A 27,434-nucleotide genomic window follows, 5' to 3' on the forward strand; every position below is an offset into this window, starting at 1 on the left:
CAAACTCAGGCCCACCCACAAATGGACCAATAAAAAGGGCCCACACACACAAACCATGAGCCTTTGCAACAGACTCACTGCAGCTACAGAGCACACCCCAACAACTGCACCCATACACCTTAACATATACACCTTCACACACACTCCTTCACACAAACCCCCTCTCCATATTCCCACACACACCTTCACATTCACACCCACACACCCACAACCATCCACACCCTCACCCCACACCATGCCCACAGACAAGAATCCAAAGTTCACAAGGGAGGAGCTGGACATCCTTGTCAACGAAGTCATCAGAGTCGAGCCACAGCTCTTTGGAACATTGGTCAGACAGACCAGCATAGCCGAAAAATCACGCCTGTGGCAGAGGATCGTCGATAGGGTGAATGCTGTTGCGACCATCAGAAGGAGCAGGAATGAATGCCAAGCCAGGTGGTACGATCTGCGGCAGGAAGTCAAGCGCAAAATGAATGAGGACTACGCCCAGAGCAACATCACTGGAGATGGTCTGCCCTGCAGACCGGTACATTACCATCCCTGGGAGGAGAAGGTGATGGCCCTGCTTCCGCCGGTGGGAGTACACGGAGTCGAAGGAGTTGCAGAGACTGGTGAGTACACAAACAACTTACGTAACATGGGGGTAATGGCATCCACACCCCAACTACCCCCAAGCCCTCACCGGACACCACCACACTCAAAAACAACGCTCATACCACTAACATGTGTATGCCCCATCCACAAAGCAATGCCATGCCATGTCCCAGGCTACACGAAGCACAAGCCCAAGACTGGATGTCCGGGATGCTGGGAGGGTGGGGCTCACAAAACACATTGTTCAACTCTGAATCAGACTGCATTGCCCTCAGCCCATATGGCCCAGGTACATACCCATGCACCATGCTCAATGCACAGGGACTGGCAAAGTACTGACAAGGTAGCTGACACTTGGCCCTGCTGTAGCCAGCACAAGGCCATCCTGTGACCACTGTAAACTCAAACCCCAACACCACAAGCTCAGATATCTAGGACAGGAACTCACACTCACTGTCATGCCAGCATGCACCATGAGGGGACAGATACATCACCTGGGAGACCCACAGCCATATCACACTACACCCACCAGCAGGCCCTGTCACACACATCCCTTACACAAGCACACACCCCCGGGGCAGGCAATGGATTTACCCACTCTCACAATGGACATGTGACACAACAAGATCAATCCATAGCCAAAGAAGCATCCAAGCCAAAAATCTACATGTCAAACACTCAGGAGAACATATCAATCTGTCCCCCGCAACATACCCATCCACAAGTGAATAGTGAGGGGAATGCTAGGCACATACAACTGTGCCAACTTGAATATGTATGAAACATGGATGTCGCATGAAACAGCATTAACATTGTCTCTCTCTCACACACAGGGCAACGTCATGGATCTCCCCCCAACAATGGGGGTGAAGAATCACAGTCCCAGGCTCGGGAGGAACCTGATCCCACTGCCAGCGACGCCTCTCAACACTCCGCGGATGACCCCAACCCACCTGGACCCTCTGGTGTCCAAGCCCCTGCAGCACCTGCCTCAGGTACATCTGTGCCATCCACCACCCCCATTCCTGCCACATCCCATGTGACACCCAGGAGCCCTGCCCGCACTGAACAACTGAGCCTGTCGGACCTGACAAGGTTCGCCGGGCACCCAGGAGGAGGCAGACAACCCCGCAACTGCCATCCCTCAGGGGTCCCGTAGACCCGATGTGCCCACAACGGCAGGCCAGGCTCGTGTGGGCAGGGGTGGTGGAGTGGAGGCAGGCGGAGGCGAGAACCTGACCAGCCAGCTGAAGGGACCGGTATGTCACACATACGCAACATCATGGACGCATACCGGCGTGACACCAGGGCCATCAGCCAGGTAGTGGAGAACCTCACAGAGATTAAGAACCAGCAGGCCGAGCAACACGCCAGTCAACAACAACACCAAGGACGGATGTAGGCAAGACTGGCTGAGCTCATGGCGGTGCAAACGGACATAAGCCGTTCACTCTGTCAGATCGCCACCAGGCGAAGACCAACACCAGCCACAGGGAGGGAGGAGGAGGAGGATTCGTCCGACGGAGCGTCCCAAACATCGTCAAGGCCTGCATCTGAGGGTCCCGCGAGGAAGGTGGGTCGTCCACGGAAAAGACCGTGAGAGGCAGCGGACCATCCACATCTCCCAGGTCACCTGGCCTGGCACCTGGCCTTCATGCGCAACAGCAGCACCTCATCCACTGACATTCTCCGCCACATTGACTTGCTGGTCACAGTCTGACCAATGATGACAAACACTGTGTTCTGGACTCTGATGACTTCAAATGCAAAGGATCCCATCTTCCCCTGTGAACTTTGGATTCTAGGCACACTGTATAGCACCTATTTTCACCCACAATAGACGCCCCCCACCGAGAATAAAACTAAATTTCTTTAATTAGCTGTTGTAGTCATTTTGCATGAGTCCACAACATATGTGTGGGGAAATGTCAAACTATGCCTGAGTGTTGAACTAACTCCAGCCATCCATACCCTGGGATCTGAGTCTGGTACAGGACACACTTGGGTCACAATGTATCATCCAATACAGACATGGAGCACAATACTCACCCGTGATGGCCTCAAGCTGCTGAGGGGGAGCTTGCAATACTGTGCGGACAGACCAATTTGGAAGAGCATCATTAAGGTGTAGAGGTCATGGCTCATGTGGAGGTGCCCGGGGAGGGAGTCCCAGGTATGTGTAGCCAGGTGGGAGAACTATGTCCTGCATGCTGGAGTTCGGTGGATGTGAAGAATGTTGGCCAGGGCAAGGTTGGATGCGTGGAGTTGGCCCAACGGGGTCTTGGATGACAGACGTTCAAGGTTGGTTTGGGGTCTGGGGTTGTGGACTGCCTCCTGAGTGTGGGTGAGGAGTCTGAAGGTCATCCTGCAGCAGACAGTGATCCATTGCAGCTATCTCAGGTGGACGGTGATGTGGCTGGGGCGCGGGATGTTGAAGCTGAGGTGTGCAGATGCACCCTGGATGTGGACAAGTTTTCCGGGAGTTTGGCTGTACTTGCTCCGTAGAGCTGTAGTTGACATGGCTGGTGTCGTGGACCTGGGGGACGGTCTGTCTTGCCTTGGAGTGGATCTATCTGTGGGTCATGTGCATCATGCGGAGGGTGTTGCAGCATGAGGTACAGATACTGGTGAATTGCATGGCAATTGTGATCGACGAGTCCATGATGCACACCATCTTGTGTGCGTGGCCACTGGGTGCTGGTGCAGTGCCCTGGCGGGTGGGACACAAGGAGTTGACCCAGCTGTAAGGGGACAATCCTCAGATGATTACCTCAGTCCTGTACAAGTCCAGCCTCAGGTGGCTGATGTTCAACCATTCATCAACGGACCTCATGCCTTCTTGAAGGTTGGAACTGGCAATGGCTGTGTCTTTGGTGAGGGTGAGGAGCAGCTGGCTGTCAATGGCATACGAGATGATGATGAGGTGGTGTGCGCATGTGATGGTGGAGAGGGGGGTCATGGACACATTGAAGATTGACACGGTGAGAGATGAGCCCTGGGCCATGTGCCAGATGACGCCACTGTACTACATGCTGAAGGCTTGAGTCCCACTCCCATGGCCTTGCTGGTGAGCTACTTGGTGATTTCATCCTGGTCCATCCCCTGGATACCAGTGTTGGAGATGTGTGAGCTGACAGTGTGTGAGCACATCGTGCATAATGCTGTGGAGAGGTCAAGGGGGGTGGCCTCACCATTGTTGAGCAGGGCAAAGTTGTCGGTGTTGGTGGCAATGATGATGGTTGCAGTGGGGTGATTACTGTGGAAGACGGTCTTGTGCAGGCTGCCTGGAGCTCTTTGCGTGGAGGAAGTTTGTCAGTTGCTCGTTGACTGTCTTCCTGATGACATTTGCTGGCTAGGGAAGCACGTTGAGGTTCCTTGAGAGCCAGCGTTCCTGCCGTCCATTGTCTAAGAAGGGCCTGGGTCACTGCATGCCTCTATCTACCATGGAATGTGGCTAACTCCAAAGATACATACATGACGGGCTGGATGGGGGCTACAAGGATGGGGAATGATGTGGTTGAGATGTTGTGTGGGAAGGGGCCTGATGGAGATCCCCAGGGGATGTTGCACATGAGCCGGGTGTTGTATCTGCTGATGATGGAAGTCCAAAACCTGAGGGTGGTTGGTCACGTGTATAATAGTGCGTTCTGCCTCTGTGTGCCAAGGCTTACGTGTATGTCCATGAGCTTGCAGTGGTAGAAAGTTGCAAGGGATTGGCTCACCCTTGCAAGGGTGGGGTGTCTTTTGGATGGAGAGCTGATGTCAGTGCACTCACGATGCTGAGCTCCTTGATGTCGTGCTGTTTTCTGTCCTCGTCCCCATCTGAAGGATCTCCAATTGTCCTTGCTGATGATATGGTGATGGCTGTATGTGCCGTTTTCCAGGGTTGTAAGGCCACTGATGGTTATTTGTGTTGCAAGCTGTGTACAAGAGTCCTGCAAGACGTCTATGAGTCCAGTAGGTCTGCCTTGTCCCAGGTGGCTTAATTGTTGATGTGCCTCACAGGAAAGTCCGTCAACGTGGCTAGATTGTTGGATCAGTTGCTGATCCAGTGTGTGAGGTTTCAGGGTGTGGCGGTGGTGTTGGTTCCAGTGTCCGACACAGCATGTCTGTGTTGACTTACATCAAGCATCTTTGGGGGATTGGTAGCGGGGTGTGTGGCAGTGTGTTGCCCGTCGGAGACGTGGATGCTAATGTGGATGGACCAATGATGGATGCTGGTGTTGTTCTCATCCAGCCAGAAGTTCCTGGCCCACAGCCACATGTATCCTGTGGATGTGAGGGCGTGCGTGACGATGAACGTGTTGATGGCTTTGCGGAATTGTGGATGTAGGCATGGAGATCTGTAAATGAGTGTTACTCTGATGGTTTGCAGGGGGTTTGTGCCAAACCGGATTTGTGACCCTGAGTGCATACTTGGGAATAGATATCAATTCATCCTCCGGGATTGTTAGTGCCGTCCCTGCGGGTGCTCTTGTATCCGTCTGAGATGGCAATGAAGAAGTTGTGTGCTGAGGATGCTTTCATCCAGGTCACTGTCATGATGGTGATGTGTGGGCCTGTTGTGTTGAGGAGGTAACAGAGTCCAATGGTGTGCTGTTGGACGGAGCCGGTGTGGAGTAGGAAGGACATGACCTGGTTGGTGTGACAGGGCCTGGAAGGCGGGGCAGTGCTGTGTAGGCAGTTGGAGTTGCACACTCAGCATGCGAAGGTGTGGTGTGTGCGCTTAGGGTATGCCTGAGAGCAGGCGGTTGATTTTCGCTTGGACATTGCTTGGAGGGTGGCTGCAACCAGAGACTGTTGTGTGATGTGGGTCATGCAAGGACATGAGGGTCGTACAATGTGCACGTTGCATGCGCTGACGGTCCTGCCTTTGGCACCGCCTGGCCGCTACAGTGGCACAGACAAGCTGATGACAGCCTAATGAATGGGTGGAGGGAGGAAGGGAGGAGCATCTTGGAGGCGTGTGGGTTGCAGAATCAGGGAACTTGGTGGGCCCTTGCCGCAGGGCCCGCAGCAGCAGGCGGCATGTACTGGAAACTAGGCCAAAAGTAGCATACAAAGACAAGGATGTCAGAAAGGACAACTGCAACAGGTGCATGTAAAGGAAGGAGTATCAGGTTACTCATAGCTCATCCAGAGAAAATGGATGAACAATCACCAAAGATGACTGACACAGGATCAGGAAACAGAAGGCCGAGCTGCGCACAGGAGACACACCCTCAGCAGGCGTTGACAGCCTGTTGGTGGGAGCAACCTGCCCAAATACATACACAACCATGGACTTCATGCACAATAGTGATTATTATCCATGAAGAACTGCATGCATGTTGCCGAACTACACATACACTCATATGCACAATCTTTGACAACTATGCCTTGCTATGATGCTCAAAATTTGAACCATGCAAATTCGTGTCATTGGTGTATGTTTAAAGGGATTGGAGGAAATGTAGGATGCAAATGAGTCTGACCATTCACTCTGTACTCCTGTAAATGAAAGCCCCCAGCAAGACAGATATAAGTCAGCCAGAACCCATGAGAGGGCACTTGCCTGCACTACTTTCCTGTCGACCACACTGCTGCTGTCTGTGCTTCCTCTGGCACCATGGAGAATGAGGCCTTGCTGAATGTCCTCCTCCCACAGTACCCCAGCCTGGTTGGGAGACCAGGGGAGCAGGTGAGTGCTGACCCCACTACCTTTGACTGTGTACCTGTTTCGTGGCTGTCACTTCTGGCATTGTGTCCAGGTGTGACAGACATGCAATGAGGCTTAGAGTGGGTCCCAGAGGGGGGAAAGGCTTATGTCTGTCATGCAGAGCATCAGTAATTCCTGTGTGCACTCCTCACTTGCATTGTGCTTACTGTGACATTCACTGCATAGTGCATGACACATTCAGCCTGGCAAATCCTTGGTGGCATTTTTTGGTTATTGTCCTGAGGTGATTCAGTGGTCCCCCCGGTGTGACAGGTGACTGTACCCACAGATGTGTATGAGTTGAGGGGAGCTGTGGTGAGAGTGTCCAAGTGATGTGTAAGCCCTCCTGGACATTGATGTGTGTGAAGGTTCCTTGTCATGTGGGTGAGTGTCTATGTGAAGTGTTGCACCACAGCTGCATGGAGGAGGCAACAGCTCTACCCATCTGATGTGAGGAGTAAGCCGTGCTGTGTGTCTGACTTGCTGAGCTAGCCCGACACCTGTGACACCCCACAGGCATGTGGCACATGTGCAGAGTGAGATATGTATCCGCTGTTGCCAATGGCAGGTGATTGATCTGTGCCTGTGTGTGTCTGTGTACTCTGCTGAGGTTGCGTCAGTGGGCTGGGGCATGTAACTGCTTTGAGGTGCTGTCCATCAGCCTGGTGTTGCATGTGATGCACAGTGTGTGCCATGATCAGGGAGTGTGTCGCACCACTCCTGCCACCTGTGTAGTTTCAATGCCATGTAATGCATTGGGGCTTCCACAGAGGCCAATGTCGATATGAGTAAGATGGGATTCCTTGGCAGCATCCTATGCCCTGTTCAACATATCATCGATGTTCAAATGTGTGTCTCTGTGACATGGAGCAGGTGTAGTGATGTTGTCTCACTTTGTCATCCTCACAGGTAACTGCCTACGAGAAGGGGGGGATCTGGAAGCGGATCGTCAGGGCCGTGAGAGTGGCGGGGGGTCGCAGTCGGCACCTAGCCCAAGTCAGAAAAAGGTGACAGGACATACGGTGCTGGACCCGGCGGATCGCCTGGGTCCAGCTAGGGCTCTCACCTCCACGCCCCTACGGCGGGCGCCGACGCCTGACCACCCACATGATGCGTGTCCTGGCGGTGATCTTCCCTGACCTGGATAGGCAGTTACAGGAGGGACAGCAACAAGGAGGGGGTAGGTACCTGTCTGTTTGTTGTGTTGTGTGTCCCCAGCTTTTGGAAGTGCTCTGTAGCCTGGATACACTGCCAGGGTTTATATGTGCAGTGCATATTCTGTTCCCCAAAGTCAACCGGTGCTCTTATTCGTCCCTTCCCCTGCTTGACATGTGTCCCCTGGTCTGTGTGTAATCACAATTGCACATGGTCATCTAGCCTGCCAGTTGATCCAAGGGCACATTGCTTTCAGCATCATGTGGCAGGGTGGTCTGTGACATGTGTTGTTACCTTGCCTGTGCCCTGTCCTGTTCACTCTGTTGGGGGTCCATATTTGTTGGCACTGATGATGAGTCTCAACATGGGAGTGTGAGGTTTCAAATGAACACCCTTGCAGCATGCATGACCAATGTTGTGGCCTCAGACATGATGTGCATGAGTGGGAGATATGCATAGTGCCAGGACGGTTGCTCATGTTACAGTCAGATCATTCCAGGTACAAGGAGCAGTGTGCCCACTACAGTCCCCTGAGACACCCTTTCCTCGTAATCATGTGTGTCATCCAACACTGTGTCCATTCTCAGTGTGTTCAGTATATGTTTGCCTCTGTGGCATTGTTCCCTGGCCTCATTTGTATTTATCCAAAGTGTGCTACATGTGTCCACTGGACAGGGAGACCCCATTTGGCTTGTGCATACTCACACTGGGTGTCTATGCACAACCATCTGTCGATGGTTGTTAGTCAAAAATATGTGTTGGCAGCCTCACAAGGTGATGTGGAGTACATTTGGGAAGTCTTGCTGCACATTTTAGTAAGGCCTGATTAAAAGGTGTCACTTCTTGATCTGTCTCAATCACATTGTCTCAGGTATGGGGGATTGGTGCGGGCGAGGCCTACATGGCTAGACCTTATGTCTCCTTGCCAGGTCTGACCTGTGTGTGATAATTGGCTGGACAGAGACTCAACGTGCAGTGTCCCAGTGATGTTGTGCAGGGTTTAATGTTTGTGCTTTGCAGCATGTGTCAATTGTTTAGATACATGATTCCTGCTCATTCATTTTTTGCACCAGTGTGTGGTCCAGATGCTACGTAGTTTGGTCTTTGTGTGCTGACATCTGTGTGGCCATTCTGGCTTGCCATGGGGGTGTCTCCTCAGTGCAGGTATGGCTTTTTACAACACAATAACAGGCCCATTAGCTCATGCATTGTCCTGGGTTTGGACATGTGTGCCACTCCACATGACAGGCAGTGGGTAGGATGTGTTGGAAACTGTGTCATCAGGTAACGGATGGCCATGTGACAACTGACATGATTCAAGTTGTTAGTCACAAGGTATTGTACCTTGGCACTCACAACACTTGTCAACAGGTCTTCATGTTTTCTATGCTTTAGTTTGATGTTTTGTTGTTAAGAACAATAATGTGCCTGCATGACAGATGTCTCCCAAGGAAGTGCACACCAAACCACCTTTACACTTTCAGGGAACACACTGGCACAATTTTAAAGAAGGCACTGTTCTAATGAGACTGTTTTTCAGATTATACATATACATGTTCCCCCAGTGTTGTGGAAATTGGGTAGGTCCTTGGTTGTTGGTGATACCAACTTACGAGTGTCAAGTCATCAAGCCCTCCGTGGGCCCATGTATTTGTACTTTCTGCAACAACATTTCTTTCTAACAGTGGCTTCTTTAAAGAAGGCTGCCAGCTTCTTCAATGACTGGGTAAATGTAGTTTTGTGTGCACCTCCTTGGGAGCCATTTGTTATGAAGGCACATGTGTGTTCTGTTCACAAAATGGCACATTCCCACATTCTGACCATGTCGATTGTGTCAAGTATTGCGATTCCCAAGGGAGCAACTTTTTTTCGTTTTGTGTTCCAAAATACTTACAGGTCTCTGAGTGTGGGGACACCTTTGGTATTGAGGTGTGTTACTTTGCCTTGGGTGCACCACTACTGTTTCTTTCAGGGTAAACAAGAGGTGGCATGACTTCATTGTATTGCTGTGCTCACCTGTTCCCAGACACTAGCTCCTCAGTGTTTTCTTATTCAAGGTTTGGGCTGGTGTGTCCTATTGTTCCTTGTGTCCAAGTGCCATGGTGGGTCTACCAACTGGGGAGTACAGGTCTTACATATGTGCGGAGAAATCTAGCTGTTACTCATGATGCATTGCCTGATATGCACTGTGACCTAATGTTTTTGTACTCACTCATGTGTCAGATGTATACAGGTGACTGATGTTTTTCTGTATCTTCACCTTGCCCACAGCATCATCATTGGAAACCGAGGGAGACACCGGCACGGACCTGGATGAGGGACCCAGCACCAGTGCCACCAGTGCTGGCGAGTCTGCGGGAGCCAGTGGCACGGAGGGCGAGGGGAGTCAGTCACAGGACCTGTCTGGTGGCGAATCCAACTACGATGCAGACGGGTCCAAGGCTGACTTCATCGAGGGGGCGGAGGCTGCTACAACACCTGGCAGCAGCCCAACATCTGTCCCCGCCTCCTCCATTCCCAGCACCGCCCTCCACTTTGCTCCGGTCCCTTCTGTCCGTGCAGGGCACCACCATGTCTCCTTCGGGACAGGCACCGCACCCCCTGCCCCTGTCACCCCTACTGCCCTCAGTGCAGAGTCTGTGGACATACTGCGGCAGTTGCAGGTTGGGCAGGCATCGGTGCTGACTGTCCTCCATGGCCACACCACACTGCTAACACAGATGGTGTCGTTCATGGAGGGCATGTCAGCATCGATGTCTGAACAACACAGGTTTCTGCGGTCCATGGACTCTTCACTGACAGCAGCAGTGAGTCTCCTGCAGTGCTTCGTCCCCCCCTACCCCAGCCCCATCCACACTTCCCTCTCCCATACCTGTCCCATGCACACCCAGACATTCCCAAGCACGCACCCCACCAGACACAGGCAGTACACCACCAAGTAAGGGCAAGCGCACACCTCCTGTCACGCACACTCAGGGGGATGTAGGCACACCCACTAGGTCTGGGGCAAAAAGACATACACGCAGTCACAGTCTGAGTCCGCAGGCCTCACAACCCAGTCCCTCCAAAAGCACTCCCCTTGGCGCCCCTGCCAAACTGACACCCGAAGACCTGACCATCACCCCCCCTGTGACACCACCCCGCAAGCGGGCGAGAAGGTCCCCGAGCAGGGTAGTCAAATCCCCCCCTGTCCACCTTCTCCCCCACGAGTGCTGCACCCCATCCCTCGGCCACCCCCCCTCCGTTGGCCCTGGGGTTTCTTCTGGTGCAGGGTTTACCCTGGACGCCCTGGCAGCAGTGTGCAGGGACGTGCTAACATCCACCTTTGCTGCTGCCCCACCCCCTGCGTTGGAGACGTCCACCCCTGCACCCACCACACCTGCCCTTCCCCCTCCTGTCCCTGCGGTGCCTGGTCCTTCCCCACATGATGCCCCCCCCCCCCCGGTTGGGCCAACCTGAGGGTTCCAATGTGCAGGCAAGCTAGGGGAGACGCGTGCCCATGTGTCCCTCCCAAGGACTTCTATTGTGGACTGGCCATTGGCCTTTGTATATAGTGTCATTTAATAATATTTGTTTTTATGCTGAATAAAGCATTTTATTTTTACTTTGCACACTATTGCATTTCAGGTATTGATGTTGGTGCTGAGGCTCCAGGAGTTGGTGTTGTGGTAATGTGTTATGGTTCTAAGAAATGTTCTAGTCTGATCGTCATGAGGTGGACCATGGTATCTGCGTGCCATCACAAGGTCTCTGCAAAGAATCATTGTTAGTTTGTGTTATTTTGGTTTAGAGACATTGTCCCAAGGAGTGTTCCTTCCTCTGTGGCACCTGACATCTTCCCTGAAAAGAGTTGCACAATTGTTGTGCTGACCTGTGTCTACATTTCCTTTGTTGGTGACGGATCCCTTCAACTATGGCCATGCCTGCTCAGCAATGTCTCCGGCTGCATCGTCTGTGCCATCCTTGCTAGTCACTGTACTTGTGTATTGAGTATGTCAAAATGCCTTCATGGAGAAATTCTCCCTTTTCAGCACTGTGCATGTGTGTACTCCTGGCCTAGCACACATATGGTACTTTTTCTGCAGGGTATTTGGGCACCTGACTCACAATTGTGGGCATTGTATCTGTGGGAACTCCACCCCAGTCCTTCCATGAGAGACAACATCTTGGTGGCTGGCCCAGCACCTGAACATTCCTATCAGTCCTGGGATGTGCGTGACAGTGTGTGTTCCCTTTGGCTCTCTTAGTTTAGTAGGCAGTGACATGACTATACAGTCTTGTGGCATGATCTCAGTGTGTGTATTGTGCTGCATCCGCCAGGGGTGGGTATGCATGTGTTATTTGTCCTCACACCCACATGTGGTGTGTCATGCAGTGGGGGAGTGACATCCATCCTCCTGGGAGTGGGACGCTGCTGTCAGTGATGTGTTGTTATGGCACTATCAACATTGTCCACAGTTAGGGATGCGTACATACACCCATGGAGTTGTGGTCATCTGATAATGATGTACACCCCCCCATGTCGCTGTCCACTGCTGGGAGTCCTTTGCACCCACCCCTCACATGTCTGTCCACTGCTGGGAGTGATATGCACCCACCCCTCATATTGCAGGCCACTGCTGGGAGTCATCTGCACCCACCCCCATGTCTCTGTCCACTGCTGGGAGTCCTCTGCACCCTCCCCTCACATGTCTGTCCACTGCTGGGAGTGATATGCACCCACCCCTCATATTGCAGGCCACTGCTGGGAGTCCTCTGCACCCACCCCTCACATGTCTGTCCACTGCTGGGAGTGATATGCACCCACCCCATGTCTCTGTCCACTGCTGGGAGTCCTCTGCACCCACCTCTCACATGTCTGTCCACTGCTGGGAGTGATATGCACCCACCCCCATGTCTGTCTACTGCTGGGAGTCCTCTGTACCCACCCCTCACATGTCTGTCCACTGCTGGGAGTGATATGCACCCACCCCTCATATGTCTGTTCACTGCTGGGAGTCCTCTGCACCCACCCCTCATATGTCTGTCCACTGCTGGGAGTGATATGCACCCACCCCTCATATGTCTGTCCACTGCTGGGAGTCCTCTGTACCCACCCCTCACATGTCTGTCCACTGCTGGGAGTGATATGCACCCACCCCTCATATTGCAGGCCACTGCTGGGAGTCCTCTGCACCCACCCCTCACATGTCTGTCCACTGCTGGGAGTGATATGCACCCACCCCCATGTCTCTGTCCACTGCTGGGAGTCCTCTGCACCCACCCCTCACATGTCTGTCCACTGCTGGGAGTGATATGCACCCACCCCTCATATTGCAGGCCACTGCTGGAAGTCCTCTGCACCCACCCCTCATATGTCTGTCCACTGCTGGGAGTGATATGCACCCACCCCTCATATTGCAGGCCACTGCTGGGAGTCCTCTGCACCCACCCCTCATATGTCTGTCAACTGCTGGGAGTTATATGCACCCACCCCCATGTCTCTGTCCACTGCTGGGAGTCCTCTGCACCCACCCCTCACATGTCTGTCCACTGCTGGGAGTCCTCTGCACCCACCCCTCACATGTCTGTCCACTGCTGGGAGTGATATGCACCCACCCCTCATATTGCAGGCCACTGCTGGGAGTCCTCTGCACCCACCCCTCATATGTCTATCCACTGCTGGGAGTCCTCTGCACCCACCCCTCATATGTCTGTCTACTGCTGGGAGTGATATGCACCCACCCCTCATATTGCAGGCCACTGCTGGGAGTCCTCTGCACCCACCCCTCATATGTCTGTCCACTGCTGGGAGTGATATGCACCCACCCCCATGTCTCTGTCCACTGCTGGGAGTCCTCTGCACCCACCCCTCACATGTCTGTCCACTGCTGGGAGTCCTCTGCACCCACCTCTCACATGTCTGTCCACTGCTGGGAGTGATATGCACCCACCCCTCATATGTCTGGCCACTGCTGGGAGTCCTCTGCACCCAAACCTCACATGTCTGTCCACTGCTGGGAGTCCTCTGCACCCACCCCTCACATGTCTGTCCACTGCTGGGAGTGATATGCACCCACCCTCATGTCTCTGTCCACTGCTGGGAGTCCTCTGCACCCACCCCTCACATGTCTGTCCACTGCTGGGAGTGATATGCACACACCCCTCATATGTCTGTCCAGTGCTGGGAGTCCTCTGCACCCACCCCTCACATGTCTGTCCACTGCTGGGAGTGATATGCACCCACCCCCATGTCTCTGTCCACTGCTGGGAGTCCTCTGTACCCACCCCTCACATGTCTGTCCACCGCCGGGAGTCCTCTGCACCCACCCCTTATATGTCTGTCCACTGCTGGGAGTGATATGCACCCACCCCTCATATTGCAGGCCACTGCTGGGAGTGATATGCACCCACCCCTCATATGTCTGTCCACTGCTGGGAGTCCTCTGTACCCACCCCTCACATGTCTGTCCACTGCTGGGAGTGATATGCACCCACCCCCATGTCTCTGTCCACTGCTGGGAGTCCTCTGCACCCACCCCTCACATGTCTGTCCACTGCTGGGAATCCTATGCAGCCACCCACCAACCCCCTTGGTGCAGTACACTGCTGTCCTGGGCCTACACACACACCAATATAAAGGTAATATGCTGCACCAGGCCATAGGCCAACATTCGTGGCGTGTGTACGCCTTGTATCCCAAATGTACTGGTGCCGTAGGGGTACGTGTGATACGGACCGTACCCCCGCATTCATGGGGTGTGTACGGTCCATACCACGCGTACCCCTACGGCACAAATACGATGGTAATACGGCCCGTACCCACGCTATGTATGCGTGGGTGCGGTCCGTATCACTATAGTAGTGATGCCGTAGGGGTACGCGTGGTACAGCCCATTCACACGCCCTGAGAGCGTGTGTACGGTCCGTTCCACGCGTACCCCTACGGCACCACTACAATGGTGATACGGACCGTGCACAGGTTCTGAGGGCGTGTGTACGGTCCGTACCACGCGTACCCCTACGGCACCACTACAATGGTGATACGGACCGTACATACACTCTGAGGGCGTGTGTACGGTCCGTACCACGCGTACCCCTACGGCACTACTCCAATGGTGTTACGGACCGTACACACGCTGTGAGGGCGTGTGAACGGTCCGTACCACGCGTACCCCTACGGCCCCACTACAATGGTGATACGGACCGTACACACGCTCGGAGGGCGTAGGTGGTATGTTTCCTGCCCGTCACCCCCCCTTGGCCCCTGGGTGTTTTTCTCACCTTCTACGGCATGTGCGTCGGGTTCGGTGCACGAGGTCGTAGGATGACACGTAGGATGGGGCCCATGGCTGTCCATCGCGTACCGGGGCTCTGTTTTCGCGTCTGACTCAGTTTTCTGGCTTTTTTTGGCTGCCGTAAAAAAATAGCTGTGCGGAGTGACATAGGGACGAATCGTACTTGCTGGTCCGTAAAACGCTGCCTGACTCCGTACGGACGTCGCGTACGCGCTGTCCAGGATCGGACTCGTAGGGATTTTTTAGCCGTACGGTGTTTTGTACGAATGGTACGGAAATGGTTTTTCTGTACGAATCGTACTTGTTGGATTGTACGGTGGATTTCCCGGGTACGAGTCGTATGGAGAATACGCTCCATACGACGAATCGTACCCGGGTTTTACAGGATCGGAATCGGCACCTTAATGTACTACAACCACAGAGAAAACACCAAGATCATCATAAATCTCAGAACTGTTTTGTAATTGCTTAGACCAGTTCTTCAAAGCAGTGGATCAATGGATGTGACTCGACCATCATCAACTCAGCTCATCAAAACCAGAGGCCAGTCAGTGAAATAATTATTTATTTAGACCATGGTCTTTAAACAGTACCATAAAAACATTGTAAAATCTAATATATGATAAAAATTGTTAAAAAAACATATAATCAATGAACATACAGCAATATAAAAGGAAAGCAGTTTGATAAAAAAAGGTCTCAGACCACCCACTGGGTCTCTTACAAATTATCCGATGGCCCTTTTAAAATCAACCGTATTGCATTTAAAAATCTACCAATTGTGCATACAACATTTAAAAATCTCACATTTACTAACAAGCTTAGAGCTTGCTCCTGATTAGTGATTCCATAGGTGATAAAAATAGGTTTTAAGAATGCTTTCTGCTCACCTAGGAACCATAAGTCAGCTAATAAAATATGTGCCCCGTTACATTTTGCCTTCAACCCACATGTTCATATACCCTGCTCATCTCTCATTGCTGCTTTTATCTTCCTATCTGCATGACATGGGTTTATCCAGACCCTAAATTTTAACACAGCATTCCTAAGCTTGGGATTTGGCAAAGACTGGAAAAATTCACCAGAGGTTCTCACTTGTCGAAAATGGGCAAAGCGTTGCTTCTTTACCATCTGACTTCGAAAAGTATGGGCTACATGTATGATCGCTTGATTTTGCGAGTTCCTAATCGTGACTTTTTTCGACTTGCAATTAGGAAGTCGCAAAAAGTGATGTACTAATGTGTCTCAGGCACATTTAGCAATTCCAAATGGGGTCGCAACTGACGTAACTCATCAATATTCTTGAAGTAGGTTGCAATTTGCGACCCATTGGGATTGCTAAGCATAGAGGGATGGTGGCCTGCTTGGGACAGCAGACCACTATGCCTTTGTTTGCTTTTAAATAAAGCATAGTTTTTTTTATGTGTAGCCTCTTATCCTAGAGGAAAAATGGGATGTGTTTAAAAAATAAGAAGCATTTGCAATGTAATCGGTCTCGCCTTTGGGACCTTATATGTATTTTGCTATGCATCTACTGTTCTTTAACATGGAGAGAAAGTAAGCACCAAACTGCATGACATGCCTAGTATGGAAACACATGGAGAGAAATATTGCCTTTCAGCGGGAAATGGTATAGTCCAAAGCTCAATTTTTAATATAAAATCAGGGCCTTCGGTGGTCATATCACTGAAAATAAAAAAAATTAAAAAACATTATTGTCTGCAGGTGCTCGTGGAAGACAATTTCTATGGACTGGAATCTGGAGAATGCTAAAGTGATTCTAGTATTTTACTGACCTCTGCTGGTCATTTTCTATCAAGAAAGTTAAATAGAGGCAGTTGAAGAAGCAGAAAGCAATTTTGGTATTTTACTGACCTCTACTGGTCGTTTTCGATTAAGACAGTTAAATAGAGGCAGTTGAAAAATAAAACAAGCATTTGCAATGCCATCAGTCTCGCCTTTGGGACCTTATATGCATTTAGCTATGCAGCACATTAGCCTGGGTGCTGAAACATCTACTGTTCTTTAACATGGCATGATCCGGGAAATTGGGCCACTTTTTTAAGGAGTGCCTAATTGTGATCCCAATACGACCCTGTTGTTAGTCCACTCAGAAAACTGTGGTGAGTGAATGCACCTTATTCAGAAATGTCTGCGTATCCTGCAGGACACAAATTCCAATCCCAATAAGACAGCTCAATGGGGAATGCATATGAGACATACTGACTACAGATTCTAGGCACAAGAATAGACCTGTAGGTTAATGCACTTACTACAGAGATCTGTGTGTTAATTGTTTCTCACACTTATCTTTTCTAGTATGATAGCTCTAACCCTGCAATGCACTGATAAAAGCAGAACATTCTTTGACCAGCGATTAAAACGTGTTTGAATGTAAACAATGATTATCTAAGAAATCAACTATGTTTCTCAACTAAGGGGTCCATTACGATGGCGGGCGGATCGCAAGGGAGCCATGGACCGACCGCCGAAGTTGCGGCGATCCCGCCATGTGAAATGTCGATGATGCGCCTGCCACACTGGCAGGCGCATCCTGGCCCTTTAACATTGCAGGTGGATCTGCTGGCTGCAGATCCGCTCGCAATGTTAAAGGACTGTGCACAGCATTATCATGCACTATATGGCAGGCAGCACGTGGTGCCTACCATGTAGTGCATGGCAATGAGGGGGGTACCTATGTGCACCCCCCACCCCCCAACACCCTTGGGGCCTGCAACGGGCCCCCAACAGACGGAAACGCCCACCATGGAAATGCGAATCACCGTCTGCATCACAATATGGATGGCGGTGTCTTGCAGACACCGCCACCATATTGTGCACGTTTTCCACCCGGTCGATGGGTCGACAGGCAAAAAAGCGGCGGACGGTCTTTCCGTCCGCCGCGGACCCCCAGCGTCCTAATATGGCTGGGGGTCAATTGGGCATGGATGGCGGGCAGATCGCCCCTGCCGGGACGGCAGTGGCTTCCGCCGGCCCGGTGAGGATGATCCGCCCCCATCCTAATGGGCCCCTAGGTGTGTAGTTAGATAAATTATTTATTTTTGTTACTTATAGGAGAAAATACAACAAAATATTTACACAGTACTGTTTAGTCAGGCTTCTGGCTGGTGTTTGTTGTATGATTTAACATAGCAAATTTTGTCAGGCCCTGGCTCGGGCATTGGCTCTAAGATCCAAACCTCGTCTGTCTCTGTTAATTTGTTGCTGCGTCCACCTCTACTCTAAATGAAGCTAAAATAAATATGGCCTTTCTGAATCAGTCATGCGGAGAATCTCAAGATTTTCTAACCACGCAGTGTTTTAGGAAGAATCCTCGTATGCGATTTCTAGATCATGTCAATTTTTGTCCATTATCAATGGCATTAGAAGATGCCTTTCTGACCAACTATGAAAACCGAAACAACGGGGAAAAATAAACCATTCGTTAGAGATGCAACTCTCCTCCTACACTGCCCTGTGACTGCAGCCCCTTCAGAACTGACATTAACTTATTGGCTGATTGAAGTCCATATCTTAAAATAAAGTAATATGATTGACTTAAGAGCCTCAGCCTCCTGATCCTTGTGCCTTGCCTGTGACCTCAACTTTATTTTCCCTAGAGTTAGCTCTTTAGGGCCTGTCCTGACGAACTTCCCGAACCCCCCCCCCACTAAAACATGATGCCAACACGTGCAACTTCACACCCAAAACGGCCCCTAATCGCTTGCCCAGTTTCACATGGTTCTCCCTTAACTCAATGCGCTGCCAACATATGGGATGTGACATGCTCGTAAAAACTCTACAGAACAGTATGCTTTCATTTAAAACACTTGTACCTGAATCCTAACCCCAGCGCTCACCGATTTTTTAAACTCCCCCACTGGGTTTGGGGTCGTGGTACAGCGCCTGCACGGCCTGGTAGACCAACTGCAGGTTGTGTTTGGCCTCCATGGCAGCACTTTGGGCGTACACCGGGCAAGACGGCTCTTCACATGCGGCTCCTTCTTAGGTGCACGCCTCCTCCTATTCCCCGCTTTGCCGTCCGTTGAAGGCTCGCGTTGTTGCTAGCCCCAGGCGCGAGGATCTCTCCGCAAATGAAATTAGCAACCTAGTAAAAGCCCTATTCTGCATCACACTGAACCCACTGGCGGGGTTTCTTGGTTTTTTCCGGACACTGCTAGGGGGGTCTCTCCATCATCCAGTTCTGCGTCCGTGTTTCACTTTAAATTACAGGGGGCAGAACAATCCCACAACTAGATGACTGAGTAACTCCAGCTGGGTATCATACTCAAACACACTTATAATCAAGCTGCCTAGGCCCGCCCCACACCAACAACCACAGGGGAATAACCGTTTTCATAAATGAATACTACGAACAATGAGCCTGGGCTGCTAGCTGATCCCGCAACTCCTTGTACTTTGTCCTAGTCACTGTTACTTACTCTTTGATCATTTCTACAGGCTGTTGCTGTGTGCTGGAAACAGGCAGAAATAAAGCCTCTAAAATTCTGCAGTAACTGCCCAGGACCTATTTAGAATTAAACGTGTAATACTTTTTATGAATGCCTTTAAACACAATCAAAAACAAATCTCCAGCTTTCAGAAAACCTATCTCCTACCCCCAAAAATACTGAGAAACTGGAATACAATTTACCTCGTCTCTAGAACTTGCGGAGTATCTACACCTCAGATGAGAGTTTAGTGCAACATTCCCACCGCCCTCACAATGGTCAACAACCCAACACCCTACTCCCCAGTCACATCTTTGCAGTTTCTTGACCTCTACTTCTATGGTAACTCTTGGTCAAATCTGCCTCGCCGCTCCCCGGAGTACCACGCAACTTTACGGTTTTAAAGCATCCCCTCGTTCTTCAGAGTTGTCCAGGCAAACTCCGAAAACTTCACACCACTACACCAAGACTCACACTTCGCCACACAAACTCAGCGGCCGTCCAAAAACTGTAAATATGTATTATATAAAACAACCTCTGACATGAGTGAGTCACAGCCGACACTTTACTTACAGCCAGTGCTTTAAAATGGGCCAGTACTGTCCGGTACGGCATACCAGTACTTTTTTTTATTTTGAGAGAGAATGTACCTGCACGTCTCAAGAGAAACGCAATACTTTTAATTGGAGAGAACCGGCACTTCTCAGAAACGAGCAGGTACTCTGGTATAGAGTACCTGCACTTCTATTTTTCCACTTGAAGTACTGCGGCAAGCTCAACCTAGCCCCTCCTTACAGCCCTTAACATAGTCCCCACTTACAGAACTCTCACTCAGCACACCAAAAACCATGTACGGAAACTTCCACTGCTAACCCCCCCAGCTCCTTTTACCTTTCGCCGACGGTGCTCCTACTTGCGGTGCTGGACCCAGGCTCGGTTTCATTGCAGGCGGTGGCGGAGTTGGAGGCAGCGGCAGGGTCCATGTTCTGGGAAGCCATGATTAGATCGGAACTCACTAGAGCAGAGCAAATTCGGGTGAGCTGATCTCTGTTGTGTTTCTGTCTCTGAGATGTCTACCCCTCCTTAGCTATCGCCTTCTCTCCGATTCCGACATCTCTCTCTCCTAGTCCCATGCAGCAGGCACGTCACTTCCCCTCCTTGCCCGACTGACAGGAAGTATGGGTAGGCGTGCGGGTGAGACGCCACTAAGAAGCCGTCAAGTGACAGGAAGTTAAACTGGTAGCCATCTTTGAACACCTCATAAGACAATAATAAGGTGAGGAAAAAAGGTTCATCTTTTGTTTAACTATGTTTTTCCATCAATGCCCAGCGATGTTCTATCAGACTACTGGAGCGTTATTTGCCCACTTTTCCAACCGGAAATAAAGTTGAAATATTCCTGATTCAGAGAGGTCGGGCGGCAACTGGTTAATCATTTGTTTAAATTATGGTTTTCTATCAAAGCCCAGTGATGTTCTATCAGACTACTGGAGCGTTCCTTGCACACTTTTTCAACCAGAAATAAATGAAGTGATTTCCTGCAATGCGTGTGGGTGACAAGCACGACGGGGGGCGGGTGGAGGGGGTGGAGGGCCCGGCGAGAAGGCATTGGACTGCGGGAGAAGGGGGAGGGGAGGGTGAGAAAAGTAGACTGTGCAGTGAAGGGGCCAGTAGCCATGGAACGACACAAATGACAACATGCTCGTCATAAGGCAGGACTAACAAGGCTAGAACCAGTGGGAAGGCAGCATTTACGACCTAAGCCTATCAAAAAGATGGGCAGAGAGTGGGCGGAGCTTCCATGAAACTTCCCTGCTATAGTGTATGCTGCATGCCTTGCAAAGTGAGCAGCGCATGCGCTGCAACGCTAGGCGAGACCTAAAAAAGAGATCCCCGATAAACAACAAACCCCAAAAAAATGCATTCATACCAGTAAAGGGGCCAATAGCTATAGGCGTGCCCAACAGAGAAAAATTAGGGACATAAAACACACTTACCCAATAGCAAGTGGGACATTTTGAAAGACACACTCAAAAACAAATAGGAAAATGGAGGCGGGGACTCCCCCACTAAAGCATATACTGCCTGTCTCAACGAGACAGCGCATGCGCTGCCTAGGCGAGACCTAAAAAAAGAAAGACTTTCAGCAGAAAGCAATTCTGATATTTTACTGACCTCTACTGGTCGTTTTCTATCAAGACAGTTAAATAGAGGCAGTTGAACAAGCAGAAAACAATTCTGGTATTTTACTGACCTCTACTGGTCGTTTTCTATTAAGACAGTGAAATAGAGGCAGTTGAACAGAAAATAAAGTCCCTAAGCGGAAGCAGACAAGTCCTAGGGCTGATCTCCAGAGCCCACAAAGTACATACGCATATAAGTATATACTAAAGAATATACAAGAGGTTTCAGTTTAATTTTTTGAGAGTAGGCAACCATTCACAAACGGAAAGGGGGTTTGTGACTGGCTTACCACCTACTTGGAGTAGGGAGTAAACTGCAAATGTTTTGCAACCGCATTCCGGTTGCAAAACATTCATACATCCCCCTGCGACTTGCTATTAGGAAGGGACAAACTTGACACACCCCTTACTAATACCTACTCCCAAACCCTATTTTGTGAGTCCGTCATAGGTTAACGACTCGCAAAATAGGGGTAGTACATTTAAAAAGGCTATTTAGCGGTCTCAAATGGCCCGATACTTTGTTTGCGACCAGTTTGTACAAGTGGCCCCAAGTCCCTCAGTAATCACATCAACGGAAGTATGAACTTTGAAGTGATTGTGGACTCCAAACTGTTGCGTATATCAAAAGCGCCTATTTTGCCACGAAAACCAAATGTCCCCATCTTGGTTTTGCATACAAAGTTCAAACCTCCATCAATTTGGTTCTGACACGTCTTGATGCAGGCACTGCCTGCACCTTTGAACACCACTCTGCTATGAGGAGAATCGAAAATGCAGTCACTGAACAACTCCTGAATCTATGCATTTGTGGCCACTTCTCAGCAACTATACAAGCCCTCTAATAGTGGCCTAAGACAATTGTTTTGCTCTTTCAGGCTGTCTGCTTCACCCACCTGGCCACTCGCAATACTGTATTTACTTTCTTCTTCTAAACTGTGACAATATGCCTGAAGATGGGCGCACAGCTTCACTCAGCCTTTTCCATCACCAATTCACCCTTCAGAAAATGTGCATTGGTACCACCTTCTTTGAAGTACAGACTGCCAGGTTCTGGAACCCGCTACTGCAAGGATAAGGATCATGACCACCTAGAACCCAGAACATCATTAAAGACATAATGATGACTGATCCTAGCTCAAGTGACGTCATAGGAGACTGGTACCCTCAAGGTTCCCCTAACCATTTATCTTAAACTTCACCAATGACTTCAAGGCATACGCACAGGACTAAGAATGCCTTGTGATTTGAGCATGCCTCTAAACGTAATGCTCAATGGCTAAACATTCACATTGTGTCGATTCTGTAAGTCTGTTTCATACAAACTGTTCACCGACACCTGGATAGCCACTTACCCACCCAGCTAAATTTGCATGTATATACAATAGCTCCTCTGTCTCAAATCTCTCTAGTCCACTCCCAGACTAGGTGCAGCCACACGTGTGTTGCTACATGTTTGGCCTGCCTCTCAAGCAGGCAGTTAGTTGAATATTTGGACAGGTTTCTGCCCATTCTGTCACAGAAATGTGTGAGGAGTGCCTTGGAAACCATATTGTACCCAAGGTGAAAGTGGAATATATGGTGTATGTATCCCATACTGCCCTGGGGTGACTGTAGTGTATTGAGGGATGTTGAGCGAGAGTTGATTCCCAATGAAGTGTTAAAGGACACCCTGGAACCTGATTATCTACTATTCACAACAGAGTATTGGATAATTCTAAGATGGCAAGTATACACAGTTACAACTGTATGGTCTTACATCACTTCACTTTACTTCATTCCTATGAACAACAAGTTTTCCCCCAGACATTTGGAGGTCTTCTCCAAATCTCACACATAGTAGCAAAAGTCTTCCTTCATGGACCACTGCATAAACCTGCACTCTATTAGCCATGCACAAAAGGATTAGCCCTTGACCACTGGAAGCGAAGGAGGGCCTCGTGTTGCTTTCGGGCATTACATCCATCATGTGGATCTCAACAGCACTTTTCAGTAATATGCCCCATAGACAAACCATCCAATATGATACATGCGACAGAATACCTTCCACACACCCAACACAGCACAGATATGACACCACGTGTGAAAGACAACATTGTTGAACAAACACACAGAGGGGTCGAAGGACAGAGAAGACCATATCACACTAAGCTCTCATCAGCACTTCCCAGTGCCCACCATGATAAGCTACACCCTACGGAACATATTAGTTGCACCTCCAAGCATATATCTGGCACAGCCTAGACATGTTAGGTAGTTGCCTCTCAGGGTACCCAATAGCCACCGGACGTTAGCATGCTTTCCAAATTCTGGAACATGTATAAACAGTTGGTGAGCAAGCCTCAGCTATTTCACTTCTAAATTGTACACACACAACCCAATGAGGAAGGCAGAGCCACTAACACATAACAAGCTAAATCATTCTCCAGTTTGTCATCGAAACCTCACAATCACGTGGAAAGTCACTAGAACGTCTACATCATTATGTGGCCATATCAGCTGCAGAATGTCTAATATCATAGGCAGTAACATAGCATGCTATAACCACACTTGGAGTCCCCAAAATACCAATGTTATTTTTAAAATGTTTTGCTAGTGTTAAAATCCAAGACTGAAGCTGAGCTGAAATTGTGGTATGCTTAATCAGAATCTGAACAACACTAATTGGTTGTGCCATCTTGTGCTCAGAATTCTTGTCAATTTTGGAAGGTCAGCAGTTCCTTTCACTGTGAGCTGCCCCCCTGACTCTCGTGGTACCCCACGAGTGCATAACACCACTCGTTTTGTTCCCTGTTATACCAGAAAAATCCAATCCGCCTCCTTCAGTCATAGCGCCAATTTGCCGAATGTTATGCTGACGCACTTGCTCCATGAGGCACTTTTCGTATGTTCATCTGTCTGCTGCCACCCATGGATAACTCCCCATACCTGATTCATGACACACATTTCTGTACCACGCTTTGCTCAGGAACCTCGTCACCTTTCTGTTTTTTAGGACCCAACCCTTGACTTTACAGCTCTTGATCAAAGAAAACATTGTTCTTATTACTAAACGATATGAAATAAATATATTTAGCAATGAAGAATCGTATTCTTATTCTCGCACTTTGAAACGGATACAATCCCCCTTAGAAATACTTAACCCCAAGAAGTCTGTGTACCCCCAGATCCTGGGTTGCCTTGTTTTGCATTAGTGGATGAACGGTTTGAACCGTGCATCCAGTTTACTTCTAAATCCTTTCGTAATTGGCTTTAACCAAAACGGAAAATAAATCAATAACAATGCACTACATTGCTGATGTGAATCCATTATTATATATAAGAAATGCGCAATTTAATGAAAACCACACGATTCTTTTTATTGCAGCCATTAGCATTCGAATGCGTCGGTCAGTTTTTATTGTGGGTTTTCTGTTAGAAATGTATTAGTGCTAATCCATTGTTGGAACATGATTTGCAATTCACTTTATTTACGCCCAATGTACATTTAATGCCTGGTTTACTTTTACGTTCCAATTATATTCCTCCCTGATAATACAGGACTGCACTGTAACAAAAGTATCACGAAGATTGAACTTCAGCGGGAGATCGGACCCCGGTCCTTTTGCACTGAACGAAATTCAATGTTACCTTTTAGCCTTTTAGATATGTTGTGTAACATATTTACATTACAAGTGCTTCCACCTCATAAGTAAGTTCTAAAACAGTTTAAGCACATTCATTAATGGGAGCATTCAGTCAATATGGGAAGGAATTGTTAAGAGCAGACTGGCATTTATAGGTTGCAATGTGTTGGAAATGCTTCTTTCTGCAGGTTCACCCCAAACTTTTGCTGAATTTGTTTTGTTGGCTTTAGGACTCTGGGCATTTTACCACTGCTATCCAACAGTGTCGGCCGTCTCAGATCAGGGGTGGTGAGCGAGATGGGGGGATGGTGGTGAAAAAAAAGAAGAAAAAAACAAGTACCTCCTCGCCACTTCCTCGCCGCGTCTCTCGTCCGTTGTCCCTCCTTTTGCCGGAACAGGAAGCACACCCAGGCTCCCCTAAGCCAAAGACAACAATGAAATGCAGCATTGTAATTGGTCTGAGTGCGATTCGGTGATCAGACTGGCAGCAGGAGCCTGGGCATGTTCTCCACCCAGGCTGCAATACAGCCTGGGTGGAGAACATGCAAAGTGTGCATGCATGTTTGGCTGGCCCGAGACGGCCGGCCAAACATGCATACGCACTTACAGAGTGTGCTCACCACTCCCCTGCTCCTCTGTTATCGGAGGAGCCCCATCCCGCCCAGCAAAGCTGCCGCTGCAAGACAAAATAAAATGATAATAACACCAAGTTATTATCATTTTATTTTTCCTTTATTTCACTCCTGCAAAGCTGTGGGGCAACGCTCCTCCACCATAGCAGAGTCACCACTGCTAACCAGTACTAAAGTGCATGTGCTCTCTACTTAAATAAGGTAACATTGGCTTATCCACAATTGACATTTAATTTACTGGTAAGTCCCTTGTAATGTGCACTACCTGTGCCCAGGTCCGGTAAATTAAATGCTACTAGTGGGCCTGCAGTACTGATCGTGCCACCTACTTAAGTAGCCCTGCTAACATGTCTCAGGACTGCCAGTGCAGCCTGGAAAAATAATCTTTTGCCAGGCCCAAATCTTTCTTTCTAATATATATAAGTAACCCCTAGGGTAGGCCCTGGACAGCCCAGGGGCAGGATGCAGTGTATTTACAAAAGTAGGACATGTGCTTTTGAGTACTACATGTCCTGGTAGTGAAAATCTCCTACATTTGTTTGTCACCACTGAAAGGCCTATCGTTCCCATAGGATAATATTGTGATCACCTTTATACATTTTATAAGTGTAATTTCCAAATGGGAAGAGATTGAACCCCCAAGTTTGGTGTTTCTAGAATCACAATTTAAAATCATAACCTATGGTGAAGTCGGATTTTAAATTGCGATTCTGAAAATGTCACTTTTAGAAAGCTGCCATTTCTTTACTTAAGTCATTTGGTGCCTGCTGCCTGTCTCTGAATACATGTCTGGGGCAGGTGACAGCTGAACTTTGTGCACCCCCTCTATACAGCAATACAACATGGGAGCTTAGGTGTGACTTGATGGGCCATCCACATCCTGTTGGGATATCCTGGGCAGGATGGGAAGGAGGAGCTGGACACAGCCTCATACTTACACCTGAATAGGCTGTGAACTTTCCCCACACAAAGGAACCCTTAACCCCCTGTAGTGAGTCTGAGGCTAGGGCAGGAAGGGAGTACCTCTGTGTACTTCAAAGCCCTCCATTTCAAAAGCATCACTAGGTATATGAACTGGACTTCTGACCCTACCACTTCAGTACACTTCTAGACCTGTGCATACTTTGGAAGAAGGACTGCTGTGCTCCTGGAATAGTGCTGCTTTGCTGGACAGCTGCTGAAGGAGTGCTGCTTTGCTGGACAGCTGCTCTCGAAGAATTGCTTTTTTGCTGTGCTGACCTGCTGCGCTTTTTGTCTGGGTGAGAAGGACTGGACCCAAATCACTTGAACACAGAACCAGAGTGGCTCCAAGGGCTTGCTGGCTTGCCTCTTGATGGAAATCTCAGGGAAATAAAGGACTTCCAACTTACTTGCTACAGCACCTGGACTCTGCAAACTGTAAGTCTGCCCTGCCAAGTGATGCCAACCCAGTCCTGGACCCTTGGAAGTGGGCTTAAAGTGCTGGTCCAGCAGAATACACGCATCACCATTGATGCAAAGGACTCAGAACTGCCGCATCTCCTCTACAGCAGGCGCATGGCAGCCTTTGCGAGGATCGACTCTGAAGCATCTCGGATTGTGCATCACATGAACTCCATTCTCAACGCATCCTCGCTGTTGCGCAGCTCGGAACTGATGCATCACCTTCCTTGGTGGATCTACGACAACACATTGCCTCGCCTGCGCCCTGCGTCTCTTCTTTGAAGACCCCACAACCAAGGTACATTACAGAGGGCCACGGCTGGTCCCTGTATCTGACCCGTGCTCCTCCACTGTAGGACTGAACGTCTGGATTTGACCCGGTCTAGTGCAACC

General features: G+C 49.6%; 1 protein-coding gene across 1 annotated transcript in view; it reads left to right on the top strand.

Annotated features, from left to right (window-relative positions):
• The window catches only part of STAT4 (signal transducer and activator of transcription 4), a 772,166-nt gene that overhangs the window by 222,553 nt on the left and 522,179 nt on the right, over window positions 1–27,434 (top strand). The window lies entirely within an intron of this gene.

The sequence above is a fragment of the Triturus cristatus genome, chromosome 3_2, assembly GCF_964204655.1.
Source record: "Triturus cristatus chromosome 3_2, aTriCri1.1, whole genome shotgun sequence".
In the NCBI taxonomy this organism is placed as follows: domain Eukaryota; kingdom Metazoa; phylum Chordata; class Amphibia; order Caudata; family Salamandridae; genus Triturus; species Triturus cristatus.